General features: G+C 53.3%; 1 protein-coding gene across 17 annotated transcripts in view; it reads left to right on the forward strand.

Annotated features, from left to right (window-relative positions):
- ATP2B2 (ATPase plasma membrane Ca2+ transporting 2) overlaps positions 1-26,270 on the forward strand; it is a 388,403-nt gene that overhangs the window by 189,790 nt on the left and 172,343 nt on the right. The window contains exon 1 of one of the 17 annotated variants that reach the window (XM_054481335.1): positions 12,166-12,366. The exons of 14 other annotated variants lie outside the window; for them this stretch is intronic. The gene's annotated coding sequence lies outside the window, so the exon portion shown is untranslated. Of the gene's footprint in view, positions 1-12,165; positions 12,367-26,270 lie in introns of those variants that run through there. 2 more of the 17 variants (XM_054481346.2, XM_054481343.2) reach the window with 2 other exon arrangements.

Below are 26,270 nucleotides of genomic sequence, written 5' to 3' on the forward strand. Positions count from 1 at the left end.
AAGGCTCTGGGCTCAGTCACCTCCCCATGTATCAGATGGGGATGACAAGCTTCCTTCTCCAGTGGGGTTGCACGGATTCAGTGAGTTTACTCCACCTCAAGGCTTTCTTAGCCCAGTGCCTGGCATGTTCTGGGCACTCCACAAGTAGTGGCTGAGTAATAGTATCATCAATGCTATTGTCATTATTAAGGGCCAGTGGATATTCATTAAATGAGTCCATAGTGTTATAGGCTGAAGGGGAGAGAAAAAAGAATGGAGTATGTATGCATTTAGACTGGAGAGAAAATTCTCAGTGGCTATTTTCCCAACCCCTCTCATTTTGAATATGGGGAAACCATGGCCCACACTGCATCCCTGGGACCAGGACCCAGAACATTTGCCCTTCAGTCTATGGTGCTCCACCACCACCTCCCTCCCCAGGCTGGGGGAAGGGGAAGGGGTGGCCAAGATGAGATGCATCTGCCCAGTGTGACACTTGCAGGCTCGCCGCCCCCAGCCTTCCTCAGCTCCTCGGTGTAGACCCAGTCGACCTGGTTAGGAGTTCCAGGGCTGTGGCCTGCACCGAGCTGGCAGGAGAGTCCTCACTTCACCGAGGCAGTGAATCAAAAGCCTCATTCTTTGTAGACTCCTCGGATAGGTAGAAGCAGACTTGACCTTTGTCGTTTTGTTATTTTTAGCAGAGCAGGCAAGGAATGATAAAAACCTGTACAGGAGCTGGCTATAAATAGCACGCCTGTGGCTTTTTTTAAGAAACACACACACACACACACACACACGCACATCTGAAAATTGTAGATCTAAACAAGCATTGCCCTTCAAAGTAGAATAACAGCATTAGCATGACACTTTACAATCAGCGAGCCCATTTAAGCTGTCACTTCAGCTCACCGCACAATTCCACAGGGTGGACACTTCCATTGTCCCCATTTTGCAGATGAGGAAACAAGGAATGAAGTCAGCCAGGAAGGCTGTGGGCACAGCACCTGACACGTGGCGAGAGCCCTGTAAATATCACTTTCCTTATCATTGCATCTCCGAAAAGTTGAGTAACTTGTCCAGTGCCACGCCAGGAGAAGGAAGAGAAGCAGGACAGATGCCAGGGCCACCTGTCTCCAAGTCCATGAGTCCCCTGGCTGGGGCTGAAGGAAGAAGAGTTAGACCTGGAAAGGTCAGAGGAGTGGCAATGGATGTTGTGGGGACAACGGGATGAGAACTGGAACGACAGGGTGGTATCTGAGGTGCTGGCAGCTAAGAGGGAGTGGCTGTTTGGGAAGTGCCTTTGGGGTCAGCAATGAGAGAGGAAAAAGGAGGAGAAGAAGACAGAAGATCGCTGGCCAACAGTTTTTTAGGACAATGCCATGCCAGGGTCACCTCGTCCGGCACTGCCCTCCTTTGGGCAGAGTGGGAAATGTCAGTAGGCTCCATGGTGGGAGGGCTAAGAGCAGGTTATCAGCACTGGGATGAGAGCCGACAGAGGCCCAGGGGCTGGGGCCAGGGCAGCCTGCAGCAGAGAGGAACAGGTCAAAGGCAACTAAATCAGAAAGGGGTCCTGAAACTTGAAAGGTAATGAACTCCAGGTAACCATGTTGAGGGACTGCCCGGGGTGCTGTGGTGTGCTGGTAAATGTTTCACAACCAGCTCTCAGGGAGGTGGATGTCCTGCTTTCCAGTGCTTGCCAATTTCTGTGGTGTCAATGCTCCCGCCTTGGCAGATTGTAAGCTGCCAATATGAGATCACTGACAACACAGTCGGCTGTCACAAGTCAGTATAAGCAACTCCAGAACAAGACTGCTGCCACACCATGCCACACAAGATGGAGATACTTATGTCCTGCTTGTTTCAAGGGAAAAGAGAAGGGGCTTACGGGTAGTTTTTAAGCTACCATTAATTGTGCATGTAACACATGATAGGCAAAGTATTTTATAGGCAGTATCTCAGTTAATTGTCAGGACACAACTCCAAAGTAGATATCATCACCATGTTACTGATGAAGAAACCAGGCTCAGAAAGGTGAACTGACTTGCCCAAGGTCACAGAGCTCAGTGAGTGGTGGAGCTCAGGCTTAAGCCCAGGCCTGTGTGAGCTCAGAGCCTGTGCCCCAGACATATATCACCTGGCCTCTAGCCAGGGTAGTTCTGGGACCTCAGTTGGGGCTGGGTTTTCAGGCAGAGGCTGATGGGTGGGTTCCTCTGCAGGGCTGGCAGCTGAGAGCTCCCACCAAGTCACAGGGGAAATGGTTACCACCCTTGGGGGAGGTCCTGAGAAGATTGAGACACCCCCCATGGGGAGAGAGCAGAGCAGGAAATGACCCTCTTAATACTGAAGAAATGAACCAATGATATCTTCAGATTCCCTCTCATTTTGTTTAGATCAGATTGTCTATGAATTAAAAGTGTTGTCACCTTTGCAGGATAGAGATGAAAAAGCAAGCTAGACATCCCTGAGCACCCACTATGTGCCATGTACGTATGTATTACTCATTTATGCCTCCCAACGCTCCCATAATTGCAAGTATTGTTAGCCCCATTTTACAGATGTATTAATAGAAACTGAGGTTCACATTGGCCAAGTGACTAGCACAAGGCACTCAATGGTAAGTGGCAGAGCTGGGCTTCAATCCCACATCTCTTTAATGCCCAAGCCCCTGCTCTATGCTCTGTGTCTCCCAGAAAGAAACAGCACCTTATATCTGAGAATCTGCTTACAGTTTACAGAGATCCTTCCATACCCTTCTTTTATTTGGTTACTGCTAACCAGCCCCTGGGGAGGTCAGGAAGGCTGGGGGGACAAGGTCAGCACTCTCCCGGCCCACGGCAGCTGTCTTGCCCAATAACCCCTGATCTAGTGCTCTTCCAACCCCCTGGGGCCACCTGCAGGGGGATGTGCAGTGAGAGAGGTGGCCCAGCCTTTCAGGAAGTCTCATCCACAGAGGGCCTGCAGAGTGGCCACTAGGCTGGGGCTGTCCCCACTGCTGGTGGCAGGCCTCCTTGGAGAGCCTATGCTCTTTGGAGCTGTGTCTGAAGAAGATGAGCCCTGAGCAAGGTAGCCCCACATAAGGGGGATTCCTTATGGGGCTAACAGGCAGCCCTGGAGTGAGCACTTGCCTCCAAGCCCTGGCCTGGCTGCAGTGTGCTCAAGGCAGGTGGTGACCACTCTGTAGGCCTCAGGATCCCCATCTGTAAAATGGAAAGTTAGGGCTGGACAGAGGAATGCAGTGGCACCTCCAGCCCTGATGCGCCGCAAGTCCACATAAACCAGCCCCAAAGGCAGATCCCAAAGGGAATTCCCGGAAGCTTTCTGGGCCCAGCATCCACTGGGGAGTATGTGGGAGATATGACACCCTTGTGGGTCTAAGGAACCCATCAAGACTCCATCAGCGTCACCGTCTCCTAAGGGCAGCCAGTTCCTCTCTGTCCTCCTCCTTCAGGCTTGGCTCTGGCCCTCCATCCCACCTCTTCCCTGTTCCCCTCAACCACTCACTGGACACCCTGGCAGGACCCAAGTGTTCCCCAGACCTATCACAGGGTAGGGAAGAACAGGCAGGGACTAAGGAGCCAGCTGCCTGAGTCCAAATCCCAACTGCACTTACCAGCTGGACAACTTTGGCCAAGTTGCCTGACATCTCTGTGCCTCCATTTCACCACCTGTAAAATTAGGGTGATCATCAAAGCCACCTTAAAAGGTCTTTGGGAAGAACTGAATGAGTCAACACATGAAAAGTTCTAAGAACAAACAGAATCTGGCATGTAATATCATGTCCCTGTCTCAGGGCCATTTATCATTTGTGGGCATGTCCCCTCTTCTGTCTCTGCAGCCCTCCCACCCAGCTGCCCTGGGGGGTTGGGGAAAAACCAGGTTCTATCAAGCGGGGCTACCATTAAGGTCAGTCAAGGGAACTTCCCACTCCCTGGAGGGAGCACTGGATTGAGAGTCCTGAGCCTACAGCTTTCATCTCAATTGCGCATGACCCTGGCTTCAGTCTCCCCTTGTGCCAGGGTGCCCGCTCAGCCCCCTGCACATTCGAGACTCTGTGAATGTCTGCTGGCTGTTCTTCTCCTCCCAACTGTGGCCCTGTGCAAGGAGGGCCCCTTTCCTCCTTGATGATGTGACCTGGGCTCAGAGTCCACCCCAGATCACGGCACGTTGAGTGGATCACAGGACCTGCGGAAGGCAAGACACGACTGTGCCACACTGCCGCATTGCAGATGCTGTTACACACAGGGCCCTCACCCAGGGCTTTGTGTTCATCATCAGGTTCCATCCTGAAATCCCTTCTCAGCTGCTCCCCTTCCCAGGGTAAGGACAGAAATCTGTACAGTGGTCCACAGGGGCCCCCACTGCCTCTCCCGTCCCTTGCCCACACTTTCCCCCAGCCATCCGGGCCTCCTTTTAATTCGTTGAAAACTGCTAAGTTTTTCCAGTCTCAGTGCCTTTGCACAAGCCACACCCTTTGTCAGCAACACTGTCTCTCCTCTTACCTACTGAACTCCCACTCCAGCCTGCAGACCCCAGCTCCGTCATCACCCCCTCGAGGAAACCCTCTGTGAGGCTTCCTGCTCTTGCCAGAGACACCAGGGATCTCCTGCCGAGCATGCTCTCACCCCTCTGTAAATACACATTGGTTTGTGTGATCATTTCGTTTCATGGCTGTCTTCTAAACCCTCTTGAGAGCAGATACCATGGGCGTTTCTGCTTACCACTGTATTCTCAGCACCTAGCACAGAACCTGGGAAGGAGATGCTCAATGGGTATTTGTGAAATAAATAAGTCGATGGAAAAGCAGGAAGCATATGGCATCGTGCCCATTTTACAAATGAGAAGCCTGAGGCCAGAGAGATTGAGAGACTTGCCCAAAGTCACACAGCCCATCATGGTAAAGCAGGGATTTGAGCAAGGGCCACCAGACTCCAGCTCCCAAACTCTTTGCACCACTTCGGTATTGCCTCCTGTGGGTGCAATGGAGGACTGAGGCAGAGTCCCAGAGGGTGGGGCTGGAGTGACAGGGAAGGGCTGTGGTTGTTCTGAGAACCCTGGCTGCCTGCAAACCTCACAGGGAGTGAGCCCGCAGCCCCTCTGCTCCTCTGCAAGCCTTCCAGGAAAGATCTAAGCTCTCATTCTAACTCCAGGTGTGTCATCCTGGGTTTGTTACCTCCACTCTCTAGGTCTCAGTTTCTTCATCAATAAAATGAGGGTGATGCTCTCCACATAGCAAGACTGTTGGGGGCAGACAGAGTGTGTGTGTGTGTGTGTGTGTGTGTGTGTGTGTGTGTGTGTGTGTGTGTGTGTGTGTGTGTGTGTGTGTGTGTGTGTGTGTGTGTGTGTGTGTGTGTGTGTGTGTGTGTGTGTGTGTGTGTGTGTGTGTGTGTGTATTTTAGCACCCAGGAACATGCTCAGCAGAGGTAGCAGATGTGGCCCCTGTGGCCTCTAAGCCATTCAGGCTGGACATGCAGGCCCCTGGGATGACCACATTTTACTCCCTAACTTCTTACTGGTTATATTCCCAGCAGTGTTGGCCACCCAGTGAGTCAGCAGTTAGGGCTGCCAGCTCACAGCACTCTCAGTCGTCACCCCTCTGCTCTAGGAATCCTGTTTCCCTGCTGGGTCCCCAACCCTCTTCAGCAGGAAGACGACAGAGAGGTCACAGGCTTCAGGGAAGACAATGCATATCTGGATCCTCAATCCTGTGCCACAGAGCTGTGCACCCTTGAACAAGCCACACACCCTCTCTGGACTCGTTTCATCACCTCTAGGTTGAGGACTGATAACATCAAATTCTCCTGGGATAGTAGTTAAAAGCCTGGCACACAGTAGGTGCTCAGCAATGTCAGGTTCCCTTTCCTCTTCTGACATTCCTGGATTCATCATCCCCACCTGCTCCCTTTCCTCCTGTCTTCTCCTTTCTTCAGGGAGGCAGCCTTTCAGCAAGAGTGAAAACACACACACGTCAGTGTTAGCTAGGGACCCCAGTACAGGACCTTACATTCAGTGACAGCTGAATAAATATGTGTTGCCTGAATGATCCAAAGAAATGAATTACGAATGGCAGAGTGTCAGGTTGTAGGTAGCTTGGAAGGGGCCATTTAGGGATAGGGGCTCTCCTTCCTGGGTGTTCAACTCACCTTGAGTCCAGCCCTGGGCTCAAGTACCCTGGTCCAAGTTGGGACATCTCTGGGCAGTGGGATCTGAGTGGAGTTGGGGTCTCCCTTTACCCTTCCCAAGCTGGGCATGGGGAGGGAGCCCCATTCATTGACAGCTCAGGAAATAGCAACTCCTAAGCCAGGAACCCTAAATGAGTCCAAAGAATATTTCCAGAGCCACAAAGAGATGCAAACACCATCAAAAACTACTAGCAGAATTGCTTTTTCATTCAACAAACCTGCACCCATCAGTTCAATCAATATTTATTGAGAATATTTTCCCAGTGCTAGGGATACCTCAGGCAAATGAGACCCAGTTTCCTATCCCTGGGGAGTACCCCAGCCAGATGGACGAGACAGATGCATATAAAAAGGTTAATTGCAACAAACTCTTCTTAGAGCACGGGGAAAAGGGGGATGGAGGGAAAATCAAGGAAGGCTTCATGGAGGAGGGGCTGCTGGAGCTGAGTCTTGAAGGATCAGTAGGAGTTCTTCAGGCGGAGAAGTGGAAAGGGAAGGCATCCCTGGCAGAGGGAGTGACACATGCAAAGACGCAGAGGCATGGAAATGCAAGAGTGTCTTTGGGAGCAACAAAGACCCACTGTGGAGTCTGAGGGTAATGGGAGCAGTCTGGAGTGGTTATTCGGGCCTCATGAGCCACAGTGAGGAGTTTGGATTTGATGCTGAGAGCACAAAGGAGCCAAAGAAGGGTTTGGAGGAATGTAGGCAGCTCCCTAAGGCTGCAGGGAGTTAGGAAATGGCCAGGGGATGGCAGGTGAGGAGGGGGGAGGGGGGAGGACAGTCAGGATTGATGGCTGGGAGTGGGCAGCATGTATGACTCCGCATTACCAAGGAGGTATTAGCTCTGAGGGGCAGCGCAGATGAGACCATGGCCTTGTGCCTGGGAAAGGCAGTCTGCCCCAGAGAGTCCTCTGAGAGTAGCTCCCGCTTCCCCAAGCTCTGCGTTCTTCCAGGAGGAAAGGCACCAGATCCCTCATTGTTTCCACAATAACACTGTGAGCTCATGGCCCTGACCTTGGCCTCTGGCCTTGCAGGGGGAGGCAGGGTCAACCATCACCACTCACCTGCCCCACACAGGTGGGAGCCTAGGGTGGACCCTCATGGGGCTAAGGTTTTCTAAGCTGTGTGGCCGGGAAGATATGCCTACTGCTTTGGGAAACCTAAGTCCCAAGCAGTTCCAGGACCCAGATTCACCCCACCTCCCACAGGGTTCCTGGGCTCGCCGCAGGGCCTCCTGCAGTTCCTGTTTCAAGTTCCAATTCCCCTACTCACTCTGTGACCTTGGGCTACACTGTTTTACCTGTACCTCAGTTTCCTCATCTGTAAAATAGGAATAAAAATAGGATCCACCTCCCAGGGTTTTGTGAGGAACACACGAGGTGTGCGCGCAGAATGCCTGGCACATAGTAGGATGTCAGTGTGAATGGTGGCTGGCCAGAATTCGCCAGAAGCCAGGCCTACAACCTCCTCCCTGAGAGAGCAAGGACCAGTAGGAGGAGGGGAGAATTGGTGACCTGCGTTCAAATCTCAGTAGACTAGAGACCAGCCCAGCCCCAGCCCTGCAGGTGCTATCTGGGAACCCTTATGTACAAGCCGGAGGAGTTGGAAGGCACCCACTCTCCGCCAGCATTTTCCCTGGGGCCTGCTGGAGAATCTCACCTTCTGTTTCTTCCACTAATAACAGTTGCCATTCTCCTTTAACTTGCAGCCCCGCCAAATAGGTATTATCATACCCATTTTGCAGATGAAAAAAACCTGGGACTCACGGAGGTTGAGTCATTTGCCCAAGGTCACACATTCGGTAAGTGAGAGAGCCGGGAGTTGGACCCAGGTCTGTGTGGCCACAAAGCCTCCACTCGAGATCTGGTTGGCTGAGGGAGTTTCAGGCCTTGGTGGGAGTGGGGAATGGATGTGAGGCTTCCGTGTGACTGGAGAGGAGATTTCAGGCAAGCCAGCCCGTGTGGTCCCCTGGATCCACAGTGCATGGCCCCTCAAGGTCTGGGGCTAGAGATCCTGAGTTGTGTGCTTCAAACTTGGGTAACTTTAGGCAGGCACAGAGAGAAGGGCCTAGGGTTTGAGTGGGACCCTCAATCTTGCTTTGGTCCTCACCGGCTCTGTAACTTTTAAGTAAGGCCCTGTGGTCTCCAGGTCTCAATTTTCTTTTCTGTAAAATGGGAAGAAGCCCGTGCTCTTTGAGGGTGATCTGTGGGGGTCAGAGGAGACAGGAATGTAAGAGACCTTTGGAAATACCTTCTCATCCCCCTGGAACCCAGCTCACAGCTCTTTGAGGCAGCAGTGACCTGAGAGCTGCCCCAGAACTCCTACCCAGGTGTCTACAGACCCTGAGCCAGGCAAGGCAAGGGCAGGGGTAGCCCTCATCCGTGCTTCCCAGAAAGAGGAGCGAAAACAGAGAGCCCACGTTTCATGCCGAAGACACAGATGGCCTCTAATTACATTCAGTCCTCTCCCCTCCGACCTGCCTGGACTTACCTCCTCTATTGCCTTCATGCAGAGAGCCTCCTCTATTGCCCTTGTGCAGAGAGCCTCCAGCAGCCTGGGCCAAGTTCCGTGTCCCCATTCCTAGACAGACTGACCCTCTTCACTCACCCTGTGTCTCAGCTCCAGGACCCCTCCCCAAGGGAGAAAAACATGGTCTGGCCAACGAAACACAGAGTAAAAATCAGATTGGCTGGCTCCTCCCTCCGTCCCCCTCCCCTATTTCTCATACCTTTCCCTAACCCTGACTCTCAATCGGTGTCCACCATAAGCCAAATCATGCTGGAGGCAGAAGCTATCAGTAATCCTCCCAGCTGGCCTCCTGCCTCTTTCCCCCTCTTCCCTGTGGCTGACCCTGACCTGTCATTTCCAACCTTCCTGGAGTTGCAACACTAGTGCCATTGTTTGTCTAATTTCACAACACCTCTGCCTGTCCAACACCCCCCTGCCCCCCAACACATCCTGGAAGGCCAGGCCAGATGACCCAGGTGTATCTGCTGCAGGAAGAGAAGGCAAAGGGGATGGGGCAGGGGACAGATGTCTGCAGCCAGATTCCACCCTCAAGAATGACCTTAGGCAAGCCTAATCTTCTTCTTGAGGCTTCGGTTTGCTGAACTGTAAAATGGGAGAATTGGATTGGAGTTCTCGAGGGTCCAGCAGACTCATTCAAACCTTTACGGCACCATGTAACACATGCTGGGACCTGAGACCTGGAATGCTGGAGACATGTCTGATGTGGTCACAGCCCAATGAGGGAGACAGACATGTAGACCATCACAATACAGTGTGGTCAGAGGTAGAACAGAGGCATGAGCCACCTCGGTGGAATCAGGAAGGACTGTCTGGGGAAGCAGAATTTGAGTTGGACTTCGAAGAATGAGTAGGAGTGGGCCTAGAACTGGGGTATACCCACGAGGAAAAACCTTCAAACTGTGCTGTTCAATATTTGCACTGCCTCAGGAGATAGGGGCATCCAGTCACTGGGGGGTGGATGCAGGCACTGAAGGACACGGGACCTGGAATGTCAAGGAGATGGGAACTCGGCCAGGTAGCAGTCCTAGTCTTAGGGTCTGAAAACCAAAATCCACAACTGCCTGAGAGTTTGGCTTTTAGCGTACGTTGGTGAGGGCCCAGCCCATCCCAGACAGGGACCACTGGGCAGGCAAGACTCAGGACCTGGGAGCGGATGAGTGTCAGGTCTCCCAGTGAGCCCACACTCATGATGGCCTTCGCATGCAGACAGCCCTGGGCTTGGAGTCCAGAAGCCTCCGTCACAAGTTTGGTCTACTCCTTACTGGCTGTGCCACCTTGCCCTGGCCACCACATCCCCCTGAACTACACAGAGCTTCCCCATCTGTACCTTGGGTGCTCACGGCAGCCACCCCAGAGGTAGTTGGGAGGATCAAATGATTTACTGTTTTGTAGGTGGCCTTTACAAACTGTAAAGTGTGCTGGACACAGAAGGCAGGGTGATTGTTGAAATGTGTGGTTCATAACAGGCTGCTTCTCGGGCTATTTTGTAACCAGGGAAAGCGGTTTGCCGCCAAAGATGTTGAAGTAATAATGGTGGGATTCCTGGCACAGACATGTAGGCTGGCAACAGATGGGAGGTGCAATGGGCCTTTCCGCCTCTGCCCGTCTTTGCCCACCCTCACTCCAACATCTCGGAACACCTTTACATGGGCCTGTTTTGGGGAATGGAGAGCCTGTGGGCTTTGGGGAAGGGCAGATGCTTGGCCTTGGTCCCTGGGGTGGAGCTGACTAGGGACTGCTGACTTAGAAGACCACCCAGAGGGGTGGCCAGTGGAATCCCCCCAACTATACCCCTAAGAGGGGTAGAGTTCCCATCTGCATCCCCAAGATGAAGCAGAGATGAGGCTGCTTTGGAAGCTCCCAATCTTGGGCTGTTGGTGTGGGGTCGAGAGCCTCCCTGAGGGGTGTCCTGGGCTGCTCTGTCGGAACCCCAGCAGGGAGGCTTGCCTGGCCTCTGAGTCACACCCTTGCCCCAGTGGAGGCCAGGGCCTTGAATGACCACTCAGCCCTTGACATCATAGCTTCTCAGCATCCTCCCTGTGTTGAGGCCACTCTGCGGGCTAAGGGGCAGGTGGGTACCCTTCCATGGGGCTGGGGGGTGAGGAGCAAGGAGGTCTCAGCATGGCCTACTGGTGGGAGACCCGCCGCAGGCGCTCCCAGCTGTCTCCCTCCTGTGGCCCCTCTGCACGGCCGGGTTCTGATTTTGGTGCAGTGCAGACTTTCAGCTTAACGAGACAAATTGATATTCTGTGCCAGCCCAGGGATGGAGCGGCAGCTCGGGACGCTCGGGCGGGCAGCTCAGAGGTGGGCAGGAGGTGGGGGCAGGGGAAAGAGGCAGCTTCTGCCTGGAACTGCCTCCCAGGGCCGCCTCCAGCCCTGCCCCTGTCCCCCATGCACCCCTCCACCCTGACAGGTGCCCTGAGACACTGGTCCTGAAGGTCCTTCCACCTTCAGTGCCCTCCCTCCAAGCAGGGTACCCCTCCTGGAGGGGGCAGGGCAGTGGACGCCAAGACTTCAGAATTCTAGAGAAGCCCCTTGCCCCCGGTGACCTCCTAACCTTGCTCTTAGGGCTCTCCTCCCACCCTTCTGGAGTTGAAAGAGCAGCAAGTCTGACAGAGATTAGGCAGGAAGAGGTGAGCAGCTGGCTAGGGGTTTCCAACCCTACCGACTCCTCATGGGGGGTCCCTGGGTTCCTCTGGAAGTGTCAGTCGGCCCACAGTCTGCCCGCAACTCATCAGAGATGTCCTGAAGATTAAGTGGGTGTACAGACATGCAGACACCCCTGCTGGTGGGTACTTGGCAGAGAAAAGGCCCCTTGAGGCAGGCCCTTTTGCCAAGCCAGCCCCCACCACCACACCCCCCGAGGGCAGGTGGGGTCGCATACAGGCACGGCGGATCGCAGGGGTAGCGCTTCAGGGCAGCAGAGAGCTGCTGCGGGCTCAGCTCCACTGGCCCTGCAACCACAGATGTGTTTAAAATGTGTTGAGTCGACTTCTCCCCACTTGCGACCTTTGCCCCTTTGCCCCCCAGGTCTGGGGGTGCCTTGACTACAAAGAGGGGGGCCAGAGCCCCTGACCAAACAAATAAGTCCCCCAGAAAGCAAGGGACGACTTGGAGCCATTTGAGCAAAATCCTCCCCTCTCTGCTCCGGTTCCCCCCACCACCACTCTCAGGACCCCCTTCCCTCCAGCACAGCCCAGCCCTACCCTCTCCGTACCCTTGACATTCCCTCCTGCTTCTGGGGAGCGGGCATATTCCTGGGACTCTGCCAGCTTCGGTTCCTCATGATCCCACGGGAGGAATTAAAACCGCAAACAACACCGTGGTGGTTCGGTCCACACCCCCCCCCCGCCCCCCACTCTCCTCCCCCGTGCCCCCTCCAGAACCGGCCCTCCCTGTGTCCCTCCCTCCCTCCTCCCGCCCCCATCCCCCAGCCTCCGGCAGCGGCAGGGGCGGCCTCTGCCTCCCCCGAGATTGCATTTTGCCGGCGAGATGCTCTCCTAGAACCGGCGCCGGCGCCTCCGCCCCCCGCCCCCCACCCGCTCGGGCAGGATGGTACAGTCTGCAGAGGGGCCCGGGCACGCTGGCTGGGCTCAGCCGCGGCACCAGCTGCCGCACCGCGATTACGGGGCTGCCCGCCGGGAAACCGTGCAGGATTGGTGGTGATTTTCATAGCCAAGTAAGTACCGGCATCCCCCAGCATGAGAAAATAAAAAATAAAAAGCGCCCCACTCCACTCTCCCCTTCCTCCCTCACCCATTTTATTTTGTTTCATTTCATTTGATTTTTCTCAGTGCTGATGGTGGTGGCAGTGGCAGCGTGGAGGGGGGGTGGGAGCAGGGCTTGTTTATCTGGCAGCAGCCGAGGCTGCACTGGGAGCCGCCGCTGAGGGAGACACTAGTGTGAGGGTCCGCGTGTTGTGGGGGACGGCTGGATGCTGGGGACTAGGACAGGGGGGCCTCGGACAAGCGGATGCCCAGGGTCTCAGGTAGATTCCGGCAGCCTCTGGACTGCAAATGCCCCCTACGGATGTTATGCAAGGGCCAGCAAGCTGGTGGCAGGGGACAAGGTTCTCTTCTCTCTGAGCCGGTCCCAGGGAGACCAAGAGGACTGGAGGGTGCCCATTGCCCACCCTGGTCAGAGTCCCAGGAAAGAGGCAGGAGGAGGCCCCTGTGAAGCGTCCCTTTGGTGGGGTGGGCAGCTGTGTGCTGGGACCCATTGGGTCAGGCCAGCCGGGTCATGTGGTGGCAGGGACGTGTCCCTGGGTCCCCTCCATGGCCAGGAGAGTGGCAGGAACGGGTGGCCAGGCCATTTTGCATCAGTCATGCTGGGTGGTGGAGTCGGCACCCTCTGTCCAGAAGCCCACTTCCTAGGCCAGCCTCAGTGGTCTCCAGCTGAGGGATAGGGCACCTGAGGCTCCTCCCTGCCCCCTGCAGGGTCAGGATGGGAAAATACAGCAGGGGGCCTCAGGACTCCCTGAGGGTGGGTTGTTGCCGGCAGCAACCCCTTTTTAGCCAAGTAGCTATTCCACACCACGGCTGTCCTCTGCTCACCCAGGTTGGGGGTTGGGGGTTGGGGGGGTGCTCTGGACTGGCCTACCCCAATCAGGCAAGGGCCCTGGGGGTCTTGGGCCCTCCATGCAGAGGCCCAGCCTGGCTCGACCTTCAGAAGGGTAAGTGAGCAGGCAAGCCCGACCAGCCAGCAGAGGGTCTTAGTGCGAGGCTGCATGCCCTGAGCCCAGCATGGAAGGGGCTCCCTCCTCTCCTGCATTGCTCTCCGAATCGCTGGGAGGAGGCAGAGCTGACGTTTGGGGTATTTCCAGGAGCAGCGGGCGCCATCCGGAGAAATTCTCCTTTGACGTGTGCAGTAGGAGGGGGCTTGGAGCGCAGGCCTCAGGGGCCTCCGCCTGTTAACTTCATTGAAGGAGCAGTGGCAAAGAAGGGGCTGCAGCTCTGGGGAGTCCTGTGGGGGGTTGGGGGTACAGGAAAGATGCTGATGGCCACCATTATTTAGCCACCTTCACAACCTAGTCCCATTCATATCAGGGCATATGCATGCCCACAGATTCACACATATGCACAGATACAAATATAGTACCCATAAGTAGTGCATCATATATGTCCAAATCATATACACACATATGGAATGCCCATGCCCACACCCCAGCACCTGTAAATACAACCCACGTTCCTGAACACCACATGCTCACTTGCAAAACACAGCACACACACAAATGCAGTACACACATACACACCCGTGCATGCAGCTTGCCCACACATGCATGTGGCACTAATACAGGAAAGCAGTAGGCTGCACACAGTGCCCTGCGACAGCCAGAAATGTGTGTACCCACGTGAGGGCTGGCTCAGGTGTGAAAACAACAGGCACACACATGTGGGGCTCTGAATGCCATCTGCGTGCCTGCCCGTGCATTGGCAGGCACATGGCATGCTGGAATGTGCCCGCAGGTGAATGTCAGTTGCACACATAAGAAGACGGCCACAGGCACACAGATGCAGCCCTTCTGTGGATGCTGCGTGCACACACCCGCCCCCTCAGCTTCCAGGAGGCAAGGTGGCTCTGTGGGTGCTAGGGAGAGCTTGCCCCTTAAGGAACTTCCGATGAGGACAGAGGGATACTGGATCCTAAGTGCCCGCCACAGCCTCACACAGGCGTCGGGTGAGGGCCAGCCCATATTCCCAGGGAGCTGTGATTAGACTCAGCAAGGCCATCTTGGGTTATCGACGTTCTTCAGAGAAGGCTGCCCAAAGTTGGAAAGGAGACAGAGGCGGCCAGGGACACAGCTGCTGCCCGTGGCCCAGACCGCCAGGAGCCCAGACTGGCCCCACCAGCCCTCTCCCTGGCACCAGGAAATCAGCCCGCTGCTATGGGGTCTCTGAGAGCTGGGGCCTGGAACACCTTCAGCAGACTCCAAAGTCCCCTCCAGACTGAAGGTCAGAGAAGCTGCTGTGGCTTACCTTGTATGCAGAGCCTGAAATGCTGGCACCGTCCTCTGCTGTCCCGCTGCCCTCCTCTGCCTTCCCCCAGCTCAGGCGCAGGTATGGGTCAGGTGACCCAAGTAAATAATAGTAATCCAGCTAGCCTTCACCCAGCTAACTGCTTTGCACGTATCATCTCAGTGAGGACGCCCACAGCCCTGTTATCCCCACATCCCAGATGAGGACACTGTATCTAGAGAGGTGAAGCTGTGTCACCCAAGGTCACACAGCTGCAATGTGGCAGAGGGGAGGTAGAAGGCAGGCCACCAGGTGCCCAACTACCCTCTTTGACCCTTTGGCATGAGGCCAGTTCAAATTGGGGTACCAAAATTTTGGGAACCTATAGCTCAAGAACTTAGAATTTTGTGGCAAGATTCCGAGAAAGAGTGAAGAGGGTCTCCTATGGGTGAAGGTGGAGAAGCCTTCCCCAGGCGAGTGTGGCCCTGACCTAGGCAGCCGGACCGCTCTGCCATCCCTTTACCCTATGGAGTTGCTGATGCCTAGAAAGTCAAAGCAGACAGATGCCTTCTGAGGCCACCTAGCTGGGACCATTTATAAAAAGGAAACAGGCCCAGCCAGGCACAGGGACTTGTCCAAGGTCACACGGTGTTCTGTAGAGACCTGGGCTTCTTGCAAGTGCTCTCAGGTCCCAGACAAGAAGCAGCAGGGGCCTGTGTTGGCCCCTGGTTTTCCCCAGGTGTTTGACTCTAGGTCAAAAGTATGAGAGCCCTGGGCCCAGCCCTGCTCCTGACCAGCTGTGTGATCTTGGCCGAGTCGCTTCATCTCTCTGCCCTCAATCTTCTCATCTGTGGCCAGGCAGGCCTATCTCTGCCCTGTTTTATGCCACAGCTGCCTGAGAGCCCTGGACACTGTAGAGGGCTGTGCACAAAGGTGTGATTGGCATCAGGATCAGGAGCCAGAGCAGGTGAGCACCTTGCTGCTGCAATTGGCCAACTCCGAGATCAGAAAAGGAAAAAAGGAAAAAAACCTCTAGTTTGCAGACTGGAGGTCAGAAAACCTGCCTGTGGCTTATGCTATGTGCAGAGCCTGAGACACCGGCCCCTCCCCGTGCTGTCCCACTGCGCTCCTCTGCCTTCCCCCTGTCCAGCCACAGGTATGGGTCAGGAAACCCATTAATGCATTAATTAACCTAAAGATCACCTGACGGAGGCAGATTTCTGGGCCCCACCTTGATGAATCGGGAGGCCCCAGGGGCTACATTTCCACAGGTACCCCTGGGTTTTCACCCATTTTACTCCGCACCCCGGGGAGCTGAGGTGCTTAAGAGTGGGCTTGGTGGAGCACATAGGCTGTCAGAGCTGGGGGTGGCCTAGACACCATGCTGTTCCACCTGTACCTGTCACACCTGGGGAAACTGAGGTCTCCAGGCTAGTGGGTGACTGACTGAGACTGCAACTCATTTCCTCTCCCCACCAGTCCCCTACCAACCCCTAGCCCCTGGCTTCACCCTGCACAGCTAAATCAGGCCTTCCTGAGGACCGATGAACCCTCAAATCCAAAACAAGGCCATCTTCTCAGCAGGCAGCTGGGAGCCATGCTCCAAGGGCACTCTCCAAGACCCCATCTCTACACAAAATTTAAAAATTAGCAGGGCGTGGTGGCATACTCCTGTTGTCCCAGCTATGCAGGAGGCTGAGGTGGGAGGATTGCTTGAGTCCGGGAGGTCAAGGCTGCAGTGAGCCGTGATTGTGCCACTGCACTCCAGCCTGGGTGACAGAGCAAGACCCTGTCTCAAAAAAAAAAAAAAAAAAAAAAAAAACTTTTAAAAAATGGGTTATGCTATGGAAAACTCCTGGGACCTCCTGCCGGACAGCGTGGCTTGGGCTTCACCCCGGTCTTCACTTGACAGTCTGGATGGAGGCGGCGGGAGGCAGGAGGAAGGGGGAGTGATGGTAAAAAGCCTTAGAAGTATCATTCACTGTCCGGGAAATCTCTGCAGGGTCAGAGAGTTCCAGATATGTGGCCAGGGACCATGGCTGGCAGGACCAGGAGGGCAAGGTGACCAGGACTGAGCAGGGGCCACGGCTCAGGTTCCTAAAGCAACAGAGGTCCCTGGGTATGGGGGAGAGTGTGTTGGTCTGAGGGTCAGGAGAGCTGGGTCCCAGGCCGGCTCATCACTGGCGAGTGACCTTGGAAAAGCTGTGTCAGCCCTCTGGTCCCAAGCTCTCCCCTTGTGAGAGGGGTCAGTGATCCTGCTCCCCAGTGTCCTTGATGAGGGCAGCTTCTCCTGCCCACTGCCCCTTGGGGTGAAGGGTCGGAAACACTGCAAGTCTCAGGAAGTAACGAGGAGAGCAACTGCAAGGACAGCCCGTTGTGTTTGTTTTCTGTGGCTGCCATAACAAATGACCACAGGCTAGGTGGCTTCAAACAACAGACATGTATTGTCTCCCACTTCTGGAGGCCAGAAGTCTAGAGTCAGGAGCTAGCAGGGCTGGCTTTTCCTGGAGAAGCTGAGGAAGAGCCTGTCCCTTGTCTCCCTAGCTACGGGTGGTGGCCGGCAACCCTTGCTCTTCCTCACCTCTTGGCTGCGTCACACCCATCTCTGCTTTCATCTTCACCTCACCTCCTTCCTATGTGTCTCTCGGTGTCCTCTCCTCTGCTTCTAAAAACATTGGTCATTGGATTTAGGGCCCAACCTAGACCAAAGATGATTTCATCTCAAAATCCTTAGCTAATTCCATCTGCAAAGATCCTGTTTCCAAACAAGGTCACATTCTGAGGTTCCAGGTGGGCGTGAACTTTGGATGGGATACCCTTCAACCCACTGCAGTCACTAAGATTTATGAGGTGTCTATTGCTCATAAGACCTTCACACAGTCTTATCTCTTCCTCACCATCACCCATTTTCCAGATTACAGAAACCAGGGCCCAGAGACATTAAGAATGTGCCCAAGTCAGGCCAGGCGCAGTGGCTCACGCCTGTAATCCAAGCACTTTGGGAGGCCAAGACAGGTGGATCACCTGAGGTCAGGGGTTCGAGACCAGCCTGGCCAACATGGCAAAACCCTGTTTCTACTAAAAATACAAAAAAAGTTAGCCGGGCCTAGTGGTGCATGCCTGTAATCCAGCTACTCAGGAGGCTGAGGCAGGAGAATCGTTTGATCCTGGGAGGTGGAGGTTGCAGTGAGCCGAGATGGAACCATTGCATTCTAGCCTGGGTGACAGAGCAAGACTCTATCTCAAAAAAAAAAAAAAAAAAAAAGAATGTGCCCAAGTTACACAGCAAGTGAGGGGCAGAACTGGGATTTGAACCCAGACCCCTGGTGCTCCTTCACCTTTCCACCTGTTTGTAGCTGGCTGGGGGATGCCCAGAGACCCCTTAGGGCCCACAGCTAGGAACCCATGGGGCAGGAATTCCAGCCAGCCCTCTGAAGACCCCAGGTCTGCAGGGGCTCCTGGGCCCCAGAGAGAGGCTGGAGACAGGCAGGGGAGCTTCAAGGTGTGAAGGGGCCCAGCCGTGGCCCCAGGAGACCAACATGTGGCAGAGGATTGAGAGCCGCAGTTCCTTATCCCTGCCACTGACTCTGTGAACGTCATTGTGCTCTCCCGGAGAATAGGGGCAGCAGCACTGACTTTATGGGGTAATTGCCAAGTACTGAAATGTTCATCATAATAGTACTAATCGCTAAAATGTGTCCGCAAGCACTTTACAAATGCTTTTTTTTTCCCATGTAATGCGTGGGAGGGGAATTGCTTATTCAGTCACGTGCATTCAGTTGTGTGTGGTTGAACCAGTGACTTCGCCTCAGTTTGCTCCTCCGTAAACCAAGGGTTAGATGAGCACCCATCTTCCCGGTTGTCATGTGAGGCAAACGGGATCCAAGTACAGTGCTTGGCCCGGGTGTGGTCCAGGTAGAAGCTCAGAGGATGTTTTCTTGCCTGTAAGATGGGGTAGCGGTAGTATTACGATGATGCTATTATTTGTTGTATGAGGATTTGGTGAAGTAATGCGAAGGAAGCACTTGGCTCAGGGACTCGCCAGAAACTGATGGAAAGTGGCCTCTTTTGTGGCATCAGAAAGATTTGAGTGTAAATCCTAATGCCAGTGTTTGCTACTGTGTGACCTTGGGCAGGTAGCTTTGCTTCTCTGAGCTTGGCATCCTGATATGCAAAGTGGAGTGGGAAAAACCTGCTTCACAAGATTGTGCCACGCGATAATGGGTAGGTAATGTCTCACATGGAACCCTCATCATGCCAGGCATTCGAAACATGTTGAGCTTCTGCCCTGCTTGTGGGCATCTTAAAGATGTCCCCAGAAGGGGCACATCCTAGTCCGAGGAGGCTGGATTTGATTTTTGGGAAAATTGGGAGCAGTCATGCCATAGTGGAGCATATGGGGTTGGTGGAGCCTATGGGAGAAGCAGTGAATGGATGACACCATTCGGGGTCCAAGCACCAGTAGCTTTGAAGGAAGAAAGCAGGTCTCTGCAAGCTTCTGTGCCGCCTCTGAAGGCAGTTTCCTATGAAGTGGTGCCTTTCCTATGCTGGCTGGGCTACTCTACCGGGCCGTGTCTGGCTGCCCCTGGGACCATTTTGTGGGAGCCATGGGGGGCGTCATCTGGATGAACTCATTCTAGCCCAGCTCTGTCAAACACCTGCCTTGCAGGCCCAAGGGAGCTATGGAGGCAGTGGAGGGTGGGGGATGCTGTGGCAGCCATTTGGGGTGCCTCCTGCATGTCTGAGGCATCCACGCTGAGTGAGGCCCACAGGCTCATCCGGAGCAGAGGGTGCTGGCCTCCAGCTCACTGATCCTTCTGAAGTTTTTTAATCTGTGCCCATGGGCAGGGCACGCCATCCTACGTGGGCCTGACTTAGCATTGATGTAGCACAGTAGTTGAGGACAACGTCTGGGCCCAGGCTGCTTGGGGTCAAATCCGATGCCTGGCCGCTGACCAGCTGCATGCCCTTAATCTCCAAGCCTCCGTTCCCTCCACTGTCAAATGGAGATGACAACACTGCCTGCCTCATCGGGTCGTTGTGTTGGAGACTGAACTGTGTGGATTCCAAGATATATATTTTGACGTCTCTGAAGCCAGGTTGTGCCTGACAACTGGTGGTACACCACAGTGGAACCAGTCATGCCTTTTATTTCTTAAATACACATAAAGTAGTGATACAGGTTAGAGTCAAGAAAATATGATAAATAGGATCAGTTTTATAAGGGGCTTAGAACAGAGACACCAGGCTAGTGGGAAGAAGCCAGGATTGCCACCTGCCTCCCCAGCTCAGTTGCGGTGGGTCCCTCACTGGGGCCTTTGTGTCCACTCTGAAACAATCAGCAAAAGAACACCTGCTTGCCGGAGCAGTTGTAAGAAGTTGGCAAACTTCTATGTGTATCACATGACCAGCAGAGTCCCCATATGCAGTAGGTGCCTAATAAATGGCCGTGCAAAACAAATAACAAAGACCGTAGTACAAGGAGGAATTTAAAGCATAGACTCTGGGATTCTAATTCCTGCTCCACCATTTCCATGCTGTGTGACCCAGCACAAGTTTCTTAATTTCTCTGTGCCTTAGTCCCACCATCTGTAAAATGGGGATAACAAAAGTATCCAATTCATAGGATTGTTATGAGGATTAAGTAAAATTAAAGTGCTTAGGACAGCCCTTGGCAGAAGTGTAAGCAATTATTATTTGATGAACTTTAATGAGTCTCTTCTAGTTCAATAAATGATAGCTAAAATAAACACTAGGCTCAATAAAATAATAGCAGTTGAGGCTGCACTTGCTTTATAGCTGAGAAAACCAAGGCCCAAGAGGCATGCTGGTTTGCCCAGGATCACACAGCCGGCTCCCAGCAGACTGGAACCACAGCCCAGTGTCCAGGCACCAGCCCAATGCTGCTTCTTTGCCCATGTTGGTTCGGGACTGTTTCTCTTATGGAGAAAGGAGTTCTTGCCATGGGAGGGAGGGTTTCTAGAAGAGGCCACCACCAGATGCATCACCAGTGCTTCAGGGATCCACAGGGTAATTAGGGCCCTCATTAGAAGTGGTTTCCGTCTTCCCTCAATTTTCTGCCTGACCACCACAAACAGTGGAAGGGGCCGAACTGGGATGCCCACCCTGCCCACAGGTGCCCAAGTTCAGCAGAGCCTACCAACCATCCTGCAAGCCCACCAGCCGGCACTCTCCTGGCCTCCAAGTGGCTTCTGCAGAGCTGACACAGCAAAATTCCCTCCTGGAGACAGCAAAAGCCGTGGCTGGCCAGTTGGTCCAGCCACCAGACAGGCCAGGGCCGCAAAGTGGATTGGAGTTGGGGTGAGGACAAAGACCTGGGTGCAGCCAGCCATGACAAGCACTTCAAGTGACCTTGGACAAGTCACAGTCTCTTTCTGAGCATCAGTTTCCCATCTTTGAAACAAGCCTTTTGGAGCCAGATGGGCCCCCTGAGACTTTAAATGTCTAAAATTCGAAGTTGCCTGGACATTGCTGATGTCCAGGTCACGGGGGAAGGGGCTGGTTTGGAGGGGTGGAGCTGGTGTCTGCGTGTGGAGTGCAATGTGTGTGGATCTTGGGTTGGACTCACTAGGAGCAAGCATGAGACAGCACTCAGGAGAAAGGGGCTGAAAGGAAACAAGGTAGGGAGAGGAGATAAACAAGCGTGTGTCCTCAGCTGATCCCTTGGGGGATGTGGGGCATGAACTGCACCCCAGGGTTGTCTCTGCCTTGAGGCAAAAGAGCTGGCCTTTCATACCCCGTATCAGATAGTTATTGGCCACGGCTGCCTTCTGAGCGGGATGCCGTGTGCAATTGCCCGGGCAGGAGCTCCTGTTCTTCTCAGGGCAAGCCTGCAGAAAAGGGGCAGCCGGTAGCTCTAGCTCCCAGCAGCTGGGGTGTGGAAGCCGCAGACTGGTAAGGAGGACTAGGGTGGGCACCAACAGTGTCCACTCTATTATGTGGATTTGGGATGCAAAGGTTGCTGGGTACCAGTCTCTTCCTAGCAACTATCTGAAGGCAGCAGATTAAGAGCTCTTTAGGCCACTTCTAAATTTATCAACTTACATGACTCACTTCAGATTAAAATGAAGCCCTTCTCCCCATCCCACCCCCAGCCAATTTCAGATTTCTGAGCTCAGAGCATCCTGAAGAGGGCATAGAATGCAAATCAATAAAAGCAATATTAGTTAAGTACTTGGTGTGGACCAGGCTGTTTGTCAGGCTCCTTGCTGAGCTCAGATGAATCAGCTCCAGAAACAACTCCTGCTGGGAGGCCAAGGCAGCCCTAGGTAGAAGGTGGTATACGACTGCAGGTGCCCAGCTTGGGGGCTAGGCCATGAATAACTTCCAGGACTGAGACTCAGCCTCACCACCACAGTATTTAGAGCTTCCAGCGCCTCAGTTTCCTTATCTACAAAATGGGGCCAGTGTGGTGAAGAGTACGTGGCCTGGGCCACTCCTGCACTCAGGAAGTAGCAATAAAATTAAGCGAGACCTGGCACTGGGACCCAAGGCTGTTTCTAGGCAGTTCTCTGCCCTCTCAGAGGCCTGAGTCTGCCCCATGACCTCAGGGGAAGGAAATTCTGAGCTGAGTGGTGACATCAGCTTCCCTGGCCCTGGGAACGTCTACAGTGGGCTTCACTACAGCCCCCTGGGTAACCTGTCATAACCAAGACAGCTCTCGTTTAGTGAGCAATTTCGACGCTAGGGGCTCCACGTGCAAAAGTTTCCTTTACCCTCACCACTGCAACTGGATCCATTTACAGATGAGCAGACATGGTCTCAGAGATGTGGGATGACTTGTCCAAGGCCTCTTGGCTAGCTGCTCTGCTCCTGCCCATTTGCATTGGACCCAAGGGGAGACTGAGGCCAGAGAGGAATTGACCAAGGTTGCAGAGTAGAGTCCAAAGCCCAGCACCCTGTCCATGGTATTAGCCCCTCCCCCAACCCTCCAGGAAAAAGGTGTGGCTTGGGCCAGACCTCAAACTGGGAATAGGGTGATTCATACCTGGCCCATGTCCCAACACAACTGCCCACGGGAACAAGTTCAGGGTATCCTTGAGACTGACTCTTCAGCAGCAACAGGCCTGGCCCCCAGGAATTGACCATGTCCTTGGTCTTTATCCTGCCTCTCTACAAGACAGCAGGTGACTCTTGAAGGTTTGGAGCCACACTGGCTCCACATTTGGGGAAGAGGTGGTTTACATGTCTTAAGCACCTGCCAGCTACTATTGAGGAAACTGTGATTCAAATTCCAACTTTGCCACCGACAAGCTGTATCCCCCTCGGTGAGTTACTGTTCCTTTCTGAGCCTCAGGGTTTTGACCTCTATCTTGGGGGAAAATGACCATAGCCATTGTGGAGATGATTCGAAATAGGTACATAGTCCCCACCCAATGCCAAGGGTGGTGATTATCACCCCAGGTAGCAGCATGTGGGGCTGAAGTCCACTCTGTAAAGGAAACATTCTTATTATGCTGCACAGATTCTCAGAGAGGTCCAGGGACTTGTCCCCAGTCACATGACAGGTTAGCAATAGAACATGATTGGGTGCTGGTCAGTTAGTGTCCTTTGAGGAGTGTGTTGTGGTGTTCTTGAGGCCTCAGAGGGCAGCCAAGGGCACTTCCCAAAGAGAGTTTTCTTCTGCCAAGGAGATTAAATCCCAGGATGCAGAATTGTGGCATCTTAACTGGAGGAGAAGGCACAGGGCAGTGGTTAAGAGCAGACCCTGGAGCTTGAGGGCCTGGGCATGATTCCCCAACACTTCCTAGCTATATGACCTTGAGCAAATGACTTAACTTCCTGTGCCTCAGTCTTCTCATCTGTAAAATGGGCAAAAATACTAGTACCAACCTCATGGGATTCTAGTGCAGATTAAATGAGTTACATGTAAGGAGCCTAGAACCATGCCTGATGCAAGGGAATCTCTATGAAAAAATCATCTATCAGTGGTAGCAGCAGTTGTGAGATCAGAGTGGGGAGGGAGCACCTTTCACCATCTCTCCCTTAATCTCACCCTAGCCTTCCCCATAGCCCCCCATGGCCACCAGGGGAAACGTCTCAGAATGTCCACCAGGCCTGTCACTCTGGTCAAGGTCTTCAGTGCTCCCCATTGCCGAGTGGATAAAGCCTAGACTCCTCAGTCTGTGTCCAGTGCATTTGTGATGGAGTGCCTGTCCCCGCCCTACCTTCCCAGCCCCACACTTCACCTTCATGCCGCTTTTCCTTTGCCAGGTCAGTTAGAAATGTGGCCATGTGATATGAACTGGAGCACAGGCCCTGTTCACACTGACCCTTTTCCCCACCTCTGAGACTTTGCCTGACTTTCAACTCCTACCTAAGTGCCTCCCCCTTCTGAGGGCCTTCCTGCCCTTCCCTTTGTTGTAAGCTCCTGGGCAGCAGACTCTGGGCCTCTGGAGTCATGATCTCCGGCCAGTGTGTTTTGTTTGTTTTTGTGTTTGTGTTTGTTTTCAGTGATTTCATTAGAACACTGTTGAGTGCTTGCATGTAGAATAGATGAAGGGAGGGGCCTTCCCTACTCGTCCCCTAGATCCTCTCTTGCCCTTTCAATCATCTGTTCTTCCTGCGTGGCCAGATGAATCTTTTTTTAAGAATATAAATCAGATTGTAGTGTTCCTGCTTGAAGCTCCACAGTCCTCCCCTTGATGTACAGGAACAAGTCCAGACTCCTTTCTGCAGCCTGTAAGCCCTTCTGGGCCTGACCCTCATCCCCCACCCCTCTCCTGGCTTTCCTCTTGTTTACTGCCCTTCTTTCTGTACCTCAAACTCATCAGCCTCTTTCCTGTCTCAGGGCCTTTGCACATGCTATTTCCCCATCTAGACTACACTTTCCCCTTCGGTTTATTTCATAGATTCCTTCTCATCAAGCTGAATGGTAATTCCTCATTAAGGCCATCCCTGATCTATTTAAAAGAGCTCGCCTACCCCCTCTCCAATATTCCCTGTCATGGCACTTGTTTTTGAATAGCATATACCACCGTTGACATTATTTTCTGTATTTATTCCCTTGTTTGTTGTCTGTCTGTCTTCCCTAAACAATCAGTAGCTTGAGGGCAGGAAGCATATCTGTCTCATTCACTTCTGTATTCAAGGGCCTAGGAAAGGGGAGGTGCTCAGCAGATTTTTGTGGAATGAATGAATGAGTGAACAAATGAATTGGCCAGATATGGAGAGGTGGTACAGGGGAGGCAAGAACAAACCCAGAACAGCCCTTCTCTCAAGGGAGGTAGTGGGAGCAGAGGAGGAGACGCCATCCTAGAAAATGTCCTTTGAAAGCCATCCTGGGTGGCAGCCTCGGCCAAGTTCAAGTTCCATCTGCTCTCTTTTGCGCAGCTGTGAAAGGGACACCAGTATCCTCCCTCACCATCACACTTGACCCGGTATCTGCAAGACAGGAGAGAAATGATAGTGGAGAGGTTGCCCAGAAACCCCCACCTCGATCCACCTGCCTTTCTTGAGTCTCTCTGGACACCCCAGAGAGAGAAGGAAGAGGGGTGAGAGGGAGAGCATGGGCAAAGGGGGTACAGTCGCAAATGAGGCAGCTGCAATTCACAGTCTCCCGTGGCGTCCATTCTAGCTGGGGAGAGGGCCAGTGCAGACAGAAGCTCATCTGGAACAAGTCTGACATCAGGTAGCAGCCATGGAGGGAGGCCAGAGAAAGAGAGCAAGGCTCTAGATTGGAGGTGGGGCTCAGAGAAAGAGTCTCCAAGGGAGGAAGAGCACTCAGCTGTCCTGTTCTTTGGAAATTTCAGCTTTGTCGCATTGTTTGTGGCTCCACTGTGTACTTTCCAGCTTAAAGAGCCCTTAATGAGGGGTTTGGGGGCCAGGCCTTAATAAAGGGAAATTTCTGCTGATTAGACCCATGCAGGCCAAGCTCTGGAAAGAGGCTGGTGCTTCTTGCCTGGTGCTTACCTGCCCCACCCGCCGAAAAGCCCCCAGCTTCTCCCCCAGCAGAGCACCCCGGAGAAGCCAGCAATTACTGTGTCCCCAACCCACAGGGTGGCCAGAAAAGAAACCAGGCAGCAACAGCTTGGAAAACCCTATTTTCCTTTTTTAAACTACAGTCATTTGAATTACAAAAATAATGCATGCTTGTCGCAACAAATGGAATGATACAGAAGGATCTATGGCAAAATGAATAATTTTCCTCTCCTCACATCCTACATTTACCTGATGTAACCACACTGTCGATACCCTATTTTGTCAATTCTGGGATGCACTTTTTTCCCTGCATTTTAACATCTCTGAAGTCAGGATATGTCTTGCAGTTGACGGCACATGATAGTTTTATTGGAAGTCCTTTTTTCTTTCTTCATGGTACATAAAATCATGGCTCGACTTACCATCGGACTTAAATCTGAGGAAATCTGGTAACTTGTTTCTTTCTCTTGTTTGTTCTTTCATATACTGGCAGATACAAGTTTGGAGGGGGTTCATTTCTTTTTTTAATGGTATCATTTTATGTGTAGCCCACGGCTTTATTTTGTCACTTAGCAATGTACCATGGCCATCCTGGTGACTCAGCAGTCATGGAATGAGAAGTGGCAGAAGCCAGTGTAGATGGCAAGGACCTTGTTGCTGCCAGCCCTACTGTTTGCCAGCTGTA

The sequence above is a fragment of the Pongo pygmaeus genome, chromosome 2, assembly GCF_028885625.2.
Source record: "Pongo pygmaeus isolate AG05252 chromosome 2, NHGRI_mPonPyg2-v2.0_pri, whole genome shotgun sequence".
NCBI classification, from domain to species: domain Eukaryota; kingdom Metazoa; phylum Chordata; class Mammalia; order Primates; family Hominidae; genus Pongo; species Pongo pygmaeus.